The sequence below is a fragment of the Juglans regia genome, chromosome 11 (genome assembly GCF_001411555.2).
Source record: "Juglans regia cultivar Chandler chromosome 11, Walnut 2.0, whole genome shotgun sequence".
Lineage (NCBI taxonomy): Eukaryota > Viridiplantae > Streptophyta > Magnoliopsida > Fagales > Juglandaceae > Juglans > Juglans regia.
In genome coordinates this window covers 19,022,118-19,033,789 of record NC_049911.1, presented here as the reverse complement: position 1 = coordinate 19,033,789, position 11,672 = coordinate 19,022,118, and positions in this window count along the sequence as shown.

Below are 11,672 nucleotides of genomic sequence, written 5' to 3'. Positions count from 1 at the left end.
AGTGGCTTACCGAGGATTCGTGGGTATGGCTATGTGGCTTCGTGGATAGGACGAAGAGAGACCCCCACCATCGTGGGTTCGGCTGTGTCATGGAGAAGACAGAGAGGCTTTCTCGAAGACATAATCGTGGGGATGTGAGGATGAAGACGAAGACGAAGAGAAAATGTTGGGGGCGAAATGAAGACGAATAGACCAGAACCCGTTCTCTGTCTTCGAAACGATGTGAGGATGTGAAATGGGGACGGAGACCAAAGCAAAAATGTGGGAGGTGAAATGAAGATGAAGAGACTAGAACCCCTTCTCTGTCTTCGAAACAATGTGAGGAAGCAAAATGGGGATGCAAAATGGGGATGGAGACCAGAACCCCTTCTGTGTCTTTGAAACAATGTGAGGATGCAAAATGGGGATGCAAAATGGGGATGGAGACCAGAACCCCTTCTGTTTTCGAGCTGGCAGTGAATGACGTCGTTCAATTTTTGCCACGTTGGACGCGATGCCACGTCAGGGACATAGGTCGGTTGTCTATAGAATTATTGTATATATATATATATATATATATATCAAAAGATCAACTAACATCACTTATGACTAACCAAATTATAGGAAAATACATAGCAAAACAACTTTACCATACTCGGTTTGGGCCAAAAACAGAGCATTCACTTTCATTGACAACATAGATAATAACTATAATTAAAATGCAAGCTAAAACAATTTAGTTGGCCTCCAAAATCAACTAAAACCGAGTGGGTCAAGTTAGGGTTTTTACCTTTGGTGAATCCTTCCCAAAACATGAAAATGGAGAAGAGAAGAGGTGGGTTCGGCTTAGGGAAATAGAGAGCACACGAACCCTTGGCTGGAAGTCCAAAACCAAAACATCAACAATCAACAAAAGAAAAACCCACTTGATTAAACCATGGCTAAGTTTCAAAATACACAAGGGAGAATGTTGAGGATACTCTTACCTTGCTATTTTCCTCTTGAGAATAATAAATGATGGATGCTTGGCTTGAGATTGGAAGAGAAATGGAAATGGGAGAAAATGGGAGGTAGGTCACACAGTTGGGCTTGAGGGATTTCTCTTCTTTCTTGCCTTAGGGCCGATGGGTGCAAGGAAAAAAAGAATTTATTTGCTTGCGGGTCCAAGGGAATGAGGGACTTATTTGCTTTATCAAAGCTTGTCCCATAAGCTAGGAGATCAACAATGGAGATTAAATGTGGGAGAATATTTCCCTTACCTACCCATCCAATAGTGGAGAGAGCTTGGGCCATTTCTTGAATAAATGAAAATTAGGGGGCTTAAGGGGAAAAATATTGTAAGGTCTTAAAAATCATACCCATGATTTATTTTAATAAATCTCATTTTAAAATAAAGCATACTCACCTTAAAATAAAATAATTAAAAAATTTTATTTAAAAATGCATAAAAGAATATTTCACTTAAAGAATTAATATAGATGACATAAGAGTTTACGCAGTAGGACTTGGATATTACAGTAGGAAAAATCAAAACAATACTTAGAATGAAGTTTTGAAAGGATTTAATGAGCGTGACAAGACATGCATAATAAAGAGTACTATGATCAGATGATCCTAAGAACATTGATAACAATGTAAAATGGAAGGTAAATCATTAATTAACACTACAAGATATATAGTACTTAATTAAATATGCTTCAACAAGATAACAACAACCAAATTCAGTCTTTAATTTGTATGAAATAATAAGTAGTCTAGTTTTATTTATATTATATATTTATAACATAAATAAAATGAAAGAATTAAGTACTACTACTTGTTGAGATAAGATATACAAATAGCGGCGTTACAATAAACGTCGCTGCTAGTATGTTGCCCACGCATCATATAAATTGGAAGAATTTATTTAAATGCAATTATTTGAGAACGGTCTTGTGAAGGTTTGGCTTTTCTACTCAGTTCTGTGACCTAGTTCATTCTTGTATTTCAAGCCCCTAGTATTCGGTTATGATGAACGGTACAGTCAAGGGATTCTTCCCTGGAGGCCGAGGTCTTCGTCAAGGTGAACCTCTATCACCTTATTTGTTTATCATTCAGCAAGATGTGTTATCCCGAATAATTCATTGTAGCGTGGCAGAGAACAAATTTGGCCATTTTCATCAGGCCCGAGGTACGCCTATTGTTTCTCATTTGATGTATGTTGATGATGTAGTTATTTTTTCCAATGGAAGTCAGAGATCGGTTAGAGTACTTCAGCAAATTCTGAGTCAATATGAATGGTGGTCGAGACAGACTATAAACAAACAAAAATTCGCTTTATACTGCTCGGACAAAATTCCTCTTACTCGCAAGTAGAATCTACTACGACATATTGGTTTTGTGGAAGGGACTTTCCCATTTCAATATCTAGGGGTGCCTATAATTTTGGGGTGTCTTAAGTTATCTCATCTTGAAGGCATGGTGAATAAAGTGAGGCAAAAGATCAGTGGTTGGAAAATGAGGCTTTTGCCTACCGGGGAAAAACTTGTTATGTTAAGGCATGTTATATCCAGCATGGCCCTTCACCTTTTTGTTGTTTTACAGGTCCCTCAAGCTACTATCAACAAGATTCACAAGTTGATGAGTTCTTTCTTTTGGGGAGAATCCAATGGGTGAGATAGAAAGAAATGGGTGGCTTGGAAACATATTTGCAACCCAGTGGAAGAAGGAGGCCTCAGTTTACGACATCTCCAGGACACTCAGAGAGCCTTACATATATGCAGTTTGCTTGTAACCTTCTACAAGGTACTTCTCTATGGGCTAATTTCTTCGAAGCTAAATATGTGGGATCGAAACCTTGGTTTCTAATAGATGCTACTAAAGGGTCAAGATTTTGGAGAATGGTTGCTAATTGTGTTCCGTCTTTGTTGAGTAATTCTAAATGGAAGATTAGAGAAGAAGAGATTTTTTCTGATATGATAAATGGAGGGATAATGGTCCTCTAATTAATGAGATGCCATTAGTGGGTACACCTCTGTAGAAAGTTAAGGAGTGTAGGTTGTTGGATTGTTGAGATGTGGATCTTATTGAGAACTTAGTAGGTCAAGATAATGTGGATGATATTTTAGTCGCTTTATCTGGGCCTAATTCCATAAAAGATGTTTTAGTTTGGACTCCTACGGAAACATGTATGTTCTCTACTAAGTCTGCATGGCATTGTATTCGTTTCAGAGGTTCCTATCTTGATTGACACACTTGGATTTGGCATAAAAGTCTTCCATTAAAAATGTCTATCCATTTTTGGAAGGCTTGGCATATAGCCTTGAGTGTGGATGATAGATTGTTCCGTATTGGCATTCCCCTTGTTTCCAAATGTGATTGTTGTGTTGTCGGACATCATGAAGATATTAACCATGTTCTCTTTGAGGGTGAATTTCCTCAAAAACTATGGTCCTTTTTTGGAAACCATTTCGGTATTCCGCTTGGTATATCTTGGAAATTTAATTCTATGACTTGGTTCAGGCGTGCTAGCTCTTCCTCCCAAGTGGGTTTTATAATCGGTATCATGCCCATCATTGTTACTTGGCGTCTTTGGAGGAGAATATGTCTTGCTCGAATGGAAGGTAATTTGGAAACTCATGAAGCTGTTGTTCATTCTACTTGTGTGTGGATAGGCTCCCTTTGTCATGCAGCTAAAAACCCCAATAGGTTGTCCCGCTAGGATGGCATGATCCTGGAGGCTCTGCGGATTAAACCTGTAGTGCTAAAAGCTAACTGTTGCAAAGTGGTAAAGTGGCTTAAGCCGCCACTGGGGTGGTGCAAGTTGAACACGGATGGTAGTAGTCTCGGTAAACCAGGCTCTTGTGGCATTGGTGGTGTTATTCGTAATGCTTTAGGTCGGCTTGTCCATGCCTTTCCCTATCCTATTGGTTTCGGATCTAATAATAGAGCGGAATCCTAGCGCTCCTTAAAGGTTTAAGGCTTTGCAAATCATTAAATATTTCAAATGTGATAGTAGAGATTGATTCAATGGTGGTTGTTTCTTGGTGGAATAGAGGGTGATGTGGTGTTTGGTACTTGGAGGATTTTGGGAAGAGCTTGTTGGTTTGACTCGTACTCTCAAAATGTGTTCTGTGAAGGTAATAAGGTGGCAGATTGGTTAGCCAAGGAAGATGCCTCAGGCGCATAATTGGTTTACTCTAATAACTATAACATGCCACAGATTCTTAGAGAATTGCTACGGTTGGACTTCTCTGGCCTTCGCTCTTTAAGGTGTTAGTAGCCCATTTTTTGTGGTTTTGGTTACCTTATTTTGATTTATAGTCTTGTTTAGTTTGTTTTCTTGGTTGTGGTCTTGTTGGGTTTTTTCTCCCATGGGCCTTGATTGTTTTCACGATATTCCTCTACCATAAGTGAGGGTTTTATTAATAAATTTGGGAAGGGGTCACTATTAGACATGTGATTCCCGCTCTTCATTAAAAAAAAAAAAACCTTTGAGTATCTATAAAAGGGGACAAACCAAAAACCCTAGAGCCTTTGGCCATTTTATGCTTTCTCTTGAGGATTTTGGCCACTACACTTTTCCTCCCAAGTTTCCATCATTTTCTCACCAACCAAACACTCACTTCAATATTCTATTCTCACACAAATATTATCTTAAGGATAGTTAGGATACTTCCAAGAAGAGGAACTAAGGAGGTAAGAAGCTAACTTTTCCTTGCTTTACACATACCACACGCACGGCTTTATGAAAGAAGAGGAGATTCGGTTTAAGAATTTTTCATCTAGAACTTATGCTCTAGCATCCACACACTTGAGCTAGATGGATTTAGCTTTGTGTTTTGAAAGGTTATTCCACATGAGCCACGCCTACACTGACATGGTTAGATTAGGATTTTCTTCAAGAAAGATAAATGTAACCCTACTTGTCTTTAAGCTCTAAAACATGATGTTTTGAGGTAAGAGGGTCACGGCACTAGTGAGTTGTAGCTAGGGCTTTTATTGAAGACAAGTTTCGGATTCAAGATGGAAGGGTCCAAAAACTTGGAGTTTCTTGGAAAGAAAAAGGTGTAAGAAGCACTACACTTGAACACATGGGTTAGAGTTTTCTTGAGTAATGATCCTAACTAGTATTACATGTGATTTTCAGCTTGCTTGCTGTAAACCCGTATTTCGGATTTTTGTAAGTACATCTCTAACTTGTACTTAGATATTTTATGTATATGGCTTGTGAACTTGTTGGTTGTTTCGGTTTTGTACGGTCTTTTATGATATTATTGTTCTTCGATGTGCTATGAATATATCTCTTGATATGATGGTTTTAAAGCATGATTGAAATGAGTTATGGAAGATGTGTATAATGTAGAAAAGAAATGAAGTAAGAGCTCATGTAGGGCTTCGGCATGTTCTATGTTGGTTGAACATGAATGTTGTATTTTACCATTTCAGCATGGACTAAGATCATGAAAGGATTACCCATACACACAAGAAAATGCTTCGGCACTCATGAGGTTTCCTTGTTAAAAACTTTGTTCAATGCATTAGAAAATTCTAAGTTCATGAAAATCTGATTGGAATGCATGTTTCCCTACACAAAGCTTTCAGCCAACCTTAAAAATGAAGTGAGATTAATGGTGCTTTGGGATTTATGTGATAAGAACGATTTCTTTTTTTGGTTACATTAGGGTTTTGAAGGTTTCGGCCCTTACATGTTTATTATTGGAATGCATGCCTTTGATTGATATGAATGCCTTGAATTGTTATAAAGGTACATGTTCGCATGTTCTAATATTTTCAAGATGTAACGGGATATGTATTGCACGTACAAATGTTTTATTTTATGATGAAGCATTTCGGCATCTCATGGTTATGACGAAACATTTTGGTATTTCATGTGTCTCAGGAAAGTTTGAAGGTTCATTGTCATGTCACATGTATTGGGATTGTGAAAACCCCTTTTTGAAAGGAAAAGAGTCCCTTTTGAAAAGTAAAGTTTTTATCATGATCCCAAATGCTGGGACAGGGTAATGTCCTAGTGGAACTCCTCGGTCCTCTCAGGAGTGATTAAAATGGAGATATCCCTGGGTCGATGAAATACTGCCAGTGGATCTCGAATGGTACCTAAAAGAAAAGGATATCGGAGCGGGATCACACCTAAAGCTAGTGGGTGCACCTACGGTGAAGGCGAAATGCGAGCTGCCGTATATGAAAGTCATGACGTAGTCACCTTGGTCAAAGTGGCCAATGATTGATGCAGTAACTAGCAGGGAACACACGGTGCATAGGGAAGCCTTGAGTATCCAATGCTATGTTATAAGTCAAGAAACGCCACGAGCTCATAAGTATATTAATAAACAAGTATAAATAATGAAAGCATGTTTATGAAAGCAAAAGTTATGAAATGGCATGTTTATATAAAAGTCTTTGAAAGGTCAAGTGCATATGTATAAGTTCATGTCCATGCATTCATTGTTAAGTTTGATGCATATGCTTATGATATATGTTGCACATTATTTGTTTATTTACTAAGATTTTTTGAAATCCGAATGTTGTATTACCCATGATCGTTCCTCACTTGCAATGATAGAAGCTATGACAGGTTTAGTCAACGCAAATGATGAAGCGCAAGAGGACAATAGAGGATCATGCCTAAGATGGTTATAGGCTCTTCTGAGCCTTCCATTTTGGACCATCTTGAGTTGATTGATAAAACAATTACTAAGATAATTGAAGATATATAAAAGTTTATTTAGAAGGTCCCATAATAGGGACAAGGATTAGGCTTTAGAGAAGAGAGTGAGGCCTGAATCTCACTGAAGATCAAGACAATGTTATGGAACCACTTTTGGGAAAGGATCTTCTGTTTAGCTTTTAATGTTTGGTCCCGTGTCTTTTGAGAGTTCTTTGGAAACTCGTATCAACTACAATGACTCTTTTGAATTATGCAATAGTATTGGGATTTTATGTTTCGATACCATGACCAATGTTTTCTTAAATTGACTTAAGTTGACTTTCCATTACGATATGCTACGTACTGTTAGTTATCAGTAGGTGTATTGCATCTTATCTATCATGAATGAGGTGTAGGTAATGCTGGTGTTGCATGTCCCAACGTTTCAGTTTTCGTCAAATCCCAAGCGGGGGCTAGGGGCGCCACACTTACTCATGTTCACATTTTGCATTCATGCTTTTACTGTCATGCATGTATCTTTAAACTGTCAATTTAAGTTGTTTGTTAACTTGTTGAGATTAGTAATCAGCTCTCACTTGGTAGTCTCAATTACCATTCCCCTTCAGAATGGTAGATCATGTGTCAAAACCAGGAGGCGCAACAAAGGATGACTAACTGGAGACGTTTGATTAGACAACGGCGGCACAATGCAGAGCTCATCATTTGGATGCTCTGTTTTATTGCTAGTATTATAGCATCCTTGATCGAGTTGCATGAGCTACTCGATGGATTAGCCTAGTAGTTACCTTAGTTTCTGCATGTACTTAAGGAGCTCTGCCTCCAGTACTATTATAGTTACAGATATCTTGGACTTACGTTGTAACTTGAACGTCTATTATCTTCAGTTTATGGAATATGTTTTATTTTTGGGATATAACAAGTCTGGTGCATAGTATTGCTTATAGAAAGACAAATATCCACTACAAATACTACATATTATTATATGCATGCTAGGTGCATTGCATCCTTAATTGTCATGAACGGGAGTAAGTAACCTTGTGTTACATGCCCCAATGTTTTAGAGTTCGTCCGGTCCCAAGCAGAATCCAAGATTTCAAAAGGAAATAAAGTCTAAGAAGCAATTTATCATACACTTGAGTTGCGGATGGGCTTCTTTTTTATTCGGTTCTTAGTTAATTTTCCATGGTGCTGAATCTCAACTATCAATCCAGTCAAGGAATTGATAATCAGAAGATGGAAAGTTCATGTTCAGATTTACACCATTTCTTTAAAAATCCTCACTGCATTGCCAGCCAAACCCATAATAACATCTGAACAAAAAGAACCTTGATAAATTTTCAAGCCTTTGTTGTGCCTTACGTCTACAACAAAGCAAGAACAAGAGCTTCTATCTAGTTTCAAATCAATTTCAGGCTTGCAATAGAGTAAAAATAACGTTTAAACCAACATAAATTTCATTAATCTAAAGCCCAAAACAAATAGGGCCACATCCCACAACTCAAGCTACAAAGTTAGCCTAGCATCCTCTTTTCAAAACTGAAAATAATCAAACAAATAGCCATAGCTCACAGAGGAAACTCCCAGCACAAGCCACCAAACTCCCTGGTCGCAAAAATGCCTTTCTTCCCCTAGAAGCCTCTAGCGAAAATACTCTTCCACAAATTTCTATGCGTATACCTAGGGACCACTTCACGTCCCTTTTCATTCCAACCGCAGTCCGAGTATATCCCCTGGCCCGTGCTCTACTTTTCTCTTTCGTGTGATGTTGATTCGCCCATCCACCACTTCCCCTTCTGCTCTCGCACACATTCCACTGCATAACCGATTCCTCCCCTCTCTAGGACCACAACATCTTCTCTCTCTAATTCCCTTAGGCACACGAGTGAGTCTTCCAAAAGAGTATTAATTCAGTTGGTAGCCTCCCTTTCAAAAATGCCCTACAACAAATAGGATTAAGTGCTCAGCACTATAAGGGTAAAATTGGAATATTAAATTTGATGTGTCTCAACAATGTAAGTGTTATGTGTATCCTTATTACAACCAGCTGCATTATGAATCTTTTTAAGTGCAAAATATCAAGAATTATCAATTTACTCAAGTACTGTAATCTACTGCATAATTAAGTGCTTAATTCATTTTTGGTTAAATAATTTATTCACTTAAGCAACTTAATCATGCAATTTTAATACTTTATCACACCCCCCTAACTAGCTTTTTGCTAGTCTCTAGCAAATCGAGCAGTCAAAAAAAGCAAGGAGATTCAACTTTACTTCAAAATTACTCAATCCAAACAAATGACGATTCTTGTAATTTTAGATAACCTCAAACCATCGCTATTGTAAAAACCTCTAAAAGGTATTGGGTGAAATTGTAAATTTGCGTGGGACGCATGTACTACAATTTTCATAGAAGTTGAAGGAATCAACTAACACATATCTAAAGCACTATTTTGCCTTTGAAAAGTTTGTGGGTGCTAACATACGTTGGGTGTTTTGTAACATAAAAATTAATTGCTCCTATATTTGAGTTCAAGCATTGTAATCTTAAAACAAGATTAACTCACTAATAAGTATATACTCTCTAATTAGTGGGGGCATTAAAATCTTAACATGCAAGATTGTTGAGAATATTCTTGACTGTCACACTGAGTTAAAAGATTTTTCAATGCACCTATTTGTGGTATTAGCTCTAGTAATCTAGCTCAAGTTATTTTCTCACGAGGACAAGTAGGTCTTTATAGATATATGAACTTTTGAGAACACCTTGAGAGTAATGAAATACCAAGCACCTTGGAGGGTTTGCCTGGTAAGCACAACAAAGTCTGAATAATTAGATATGACTTAATTGAGCCTAAAAATCTTGCTCGTGGTTGCACTGATACAAGATAGGTTTTAGATTAAGATAATTTATCACAAAGTTTTTTTTTCTCTCTCCTATAGTGGATTGAAGAATAAGAAAAGATTGAGTAAGCGAGAAATAAGGATATATCGCTAGTTAGCTGTTAAAACTTCACATACTGCATTTGTTGCACAAAGTGATGTTTTTTGCGCTTTTAATGTAATATTAGCAAAGTCTATACTTAATTGATTTAAGACTCAATGAATACAGTGATGTTAGTAAGAATTTTTAGAAGTTTATAAGTTGGATGATCACTTATTAATTTAGTGATATTATTTATCAAATGGAGATTTGATATACTAAATTGTATAATAAAGGTATAGGATGATGAATGTGAAACTCGAGAAATTGAAAATTTTCTCGCTAATTTGATCCATTCTTCTCTGTTTAGCAAAGTCAATGATAAAAGACAATATAAGCATTTTCTATGTTAAAGTTCCTATATTTGCACACTAAGAACATGAAAAAAGAAAATTTGTCTCATCCTATATTTGCAATTCCAAAAATGTTCTTAATCAAAAGGAAAATATACTTTTTCAGATAAAGTATTTTCTAAATTTCAATTATATGAGTTATATGATGAGATCAATTATCTCACAGTGTTATGACTTGCTGAGAATTGAGTTATAAGAGAATTATGGAGCAAAGTAATTATTATATCGCACTTGGGTTGATGTAATATGAGCTGGCAGCCTTAACCCTACATGTTTTCCTTAGATTAAGTTAACTCGCCTTTTAGTAAGGTTGAATGATTGTGTGATTATTTTGTATAAATGTGAATTCAATTCAAAATAGAAATATGGAGGATCTATGCTTGATTTTTTTTTTTTTTGGTTTAGTCAATAAAATTACTCATATTTTCGAAGAGGGTGGATATTGTGGATTTTATTAACACTTATTTTTTAAAAGAACATTTTATTCCACATTATCTTAAAATTAATATTTTTAAATTTCTTTTTATAATAGATTGTCGAAAATAGTGGGAGTAATTCACCAATTAATGTGAGTATACTTTTGAATGTGTACCACTAGTGACAGTGACTCTCAAAACTTACTAGAATATAAGATCCTCATAAATAGCGTGGTAGTAATATAATAATATTCTCTGGTCACTTAGAGACTAGAAGAGAAAATTCTTAATATGTGCTCCGCAAAAAGGTTCTGTATTCACATATTAGAATCCTAGTAAAGGATTTTTTATTCACTTCACTTATATGATCCAACCTAGGTTATTTGTCCCTTGATACTTACGTAGCATATAAAGATGGTTGACACAAATATATACTTCGCATTAACTAGGCTAAGATGAGATCTTTGTTATTTGTTAAAACCATACATGGATAACCAACAATCTGTGTAGCTTATGGTTTAGCTAAATGCAATATCCTCTTTGGTACTTTGAATAACAAGCAAATAGAGTGACTCAGATTAGGCACTGACATAACAACTAGACTAAGATCTATATAGTGTATTGAGATTAAATATACGTTCTTTTTGAAAAGAAAACTCCATCATAGCATATGTTTCATACTACATGTGCTTCTACGACAACAGTATAGGTGAGTGAATGGATCCCTGCTTCCTCATTGTGTGAGTCCTATAAGTCAGTATTTATGACCTTTATTTATTTTTACCCTTAGAAGACCTTTGACCGTGTCACGAGGTTTGAGGCTTAGTGTATGTTACTTTGGCATGTTGTCTATGACTATGAGTGATGCGGTCTAAAGAGACATTGCTGAAAAATAAAAGACTGGATTAAGACTGAATGACATGAGATCAAAGGGAAGACAATTTGGTAAAATACCAATATTGTGTTTGTACTCATTGCCAGCAAGTTATGTTGCTTCTTATAAGTTGCGACATAATTGTGGGTACATCATGTTTTATGGAGATTAAGCATTGTTCTAAGTCATTTGGACTTGAGTGGAATTATGGATGTTGAATCTAATGTGATCAAATGAGTCAAGACAAAACGACACTTTTAGGGATGTTGCTATGCTGGTCTTCTCTCAAAGAGATTTGGTATAACGGTCCCATTTTTCTTTTACAGGTGTACTTGGTGGTTATACAACCTATTTGCTAGTGTGAACAAGATCGATAACATATTGGGAGATAAAACCTAAAG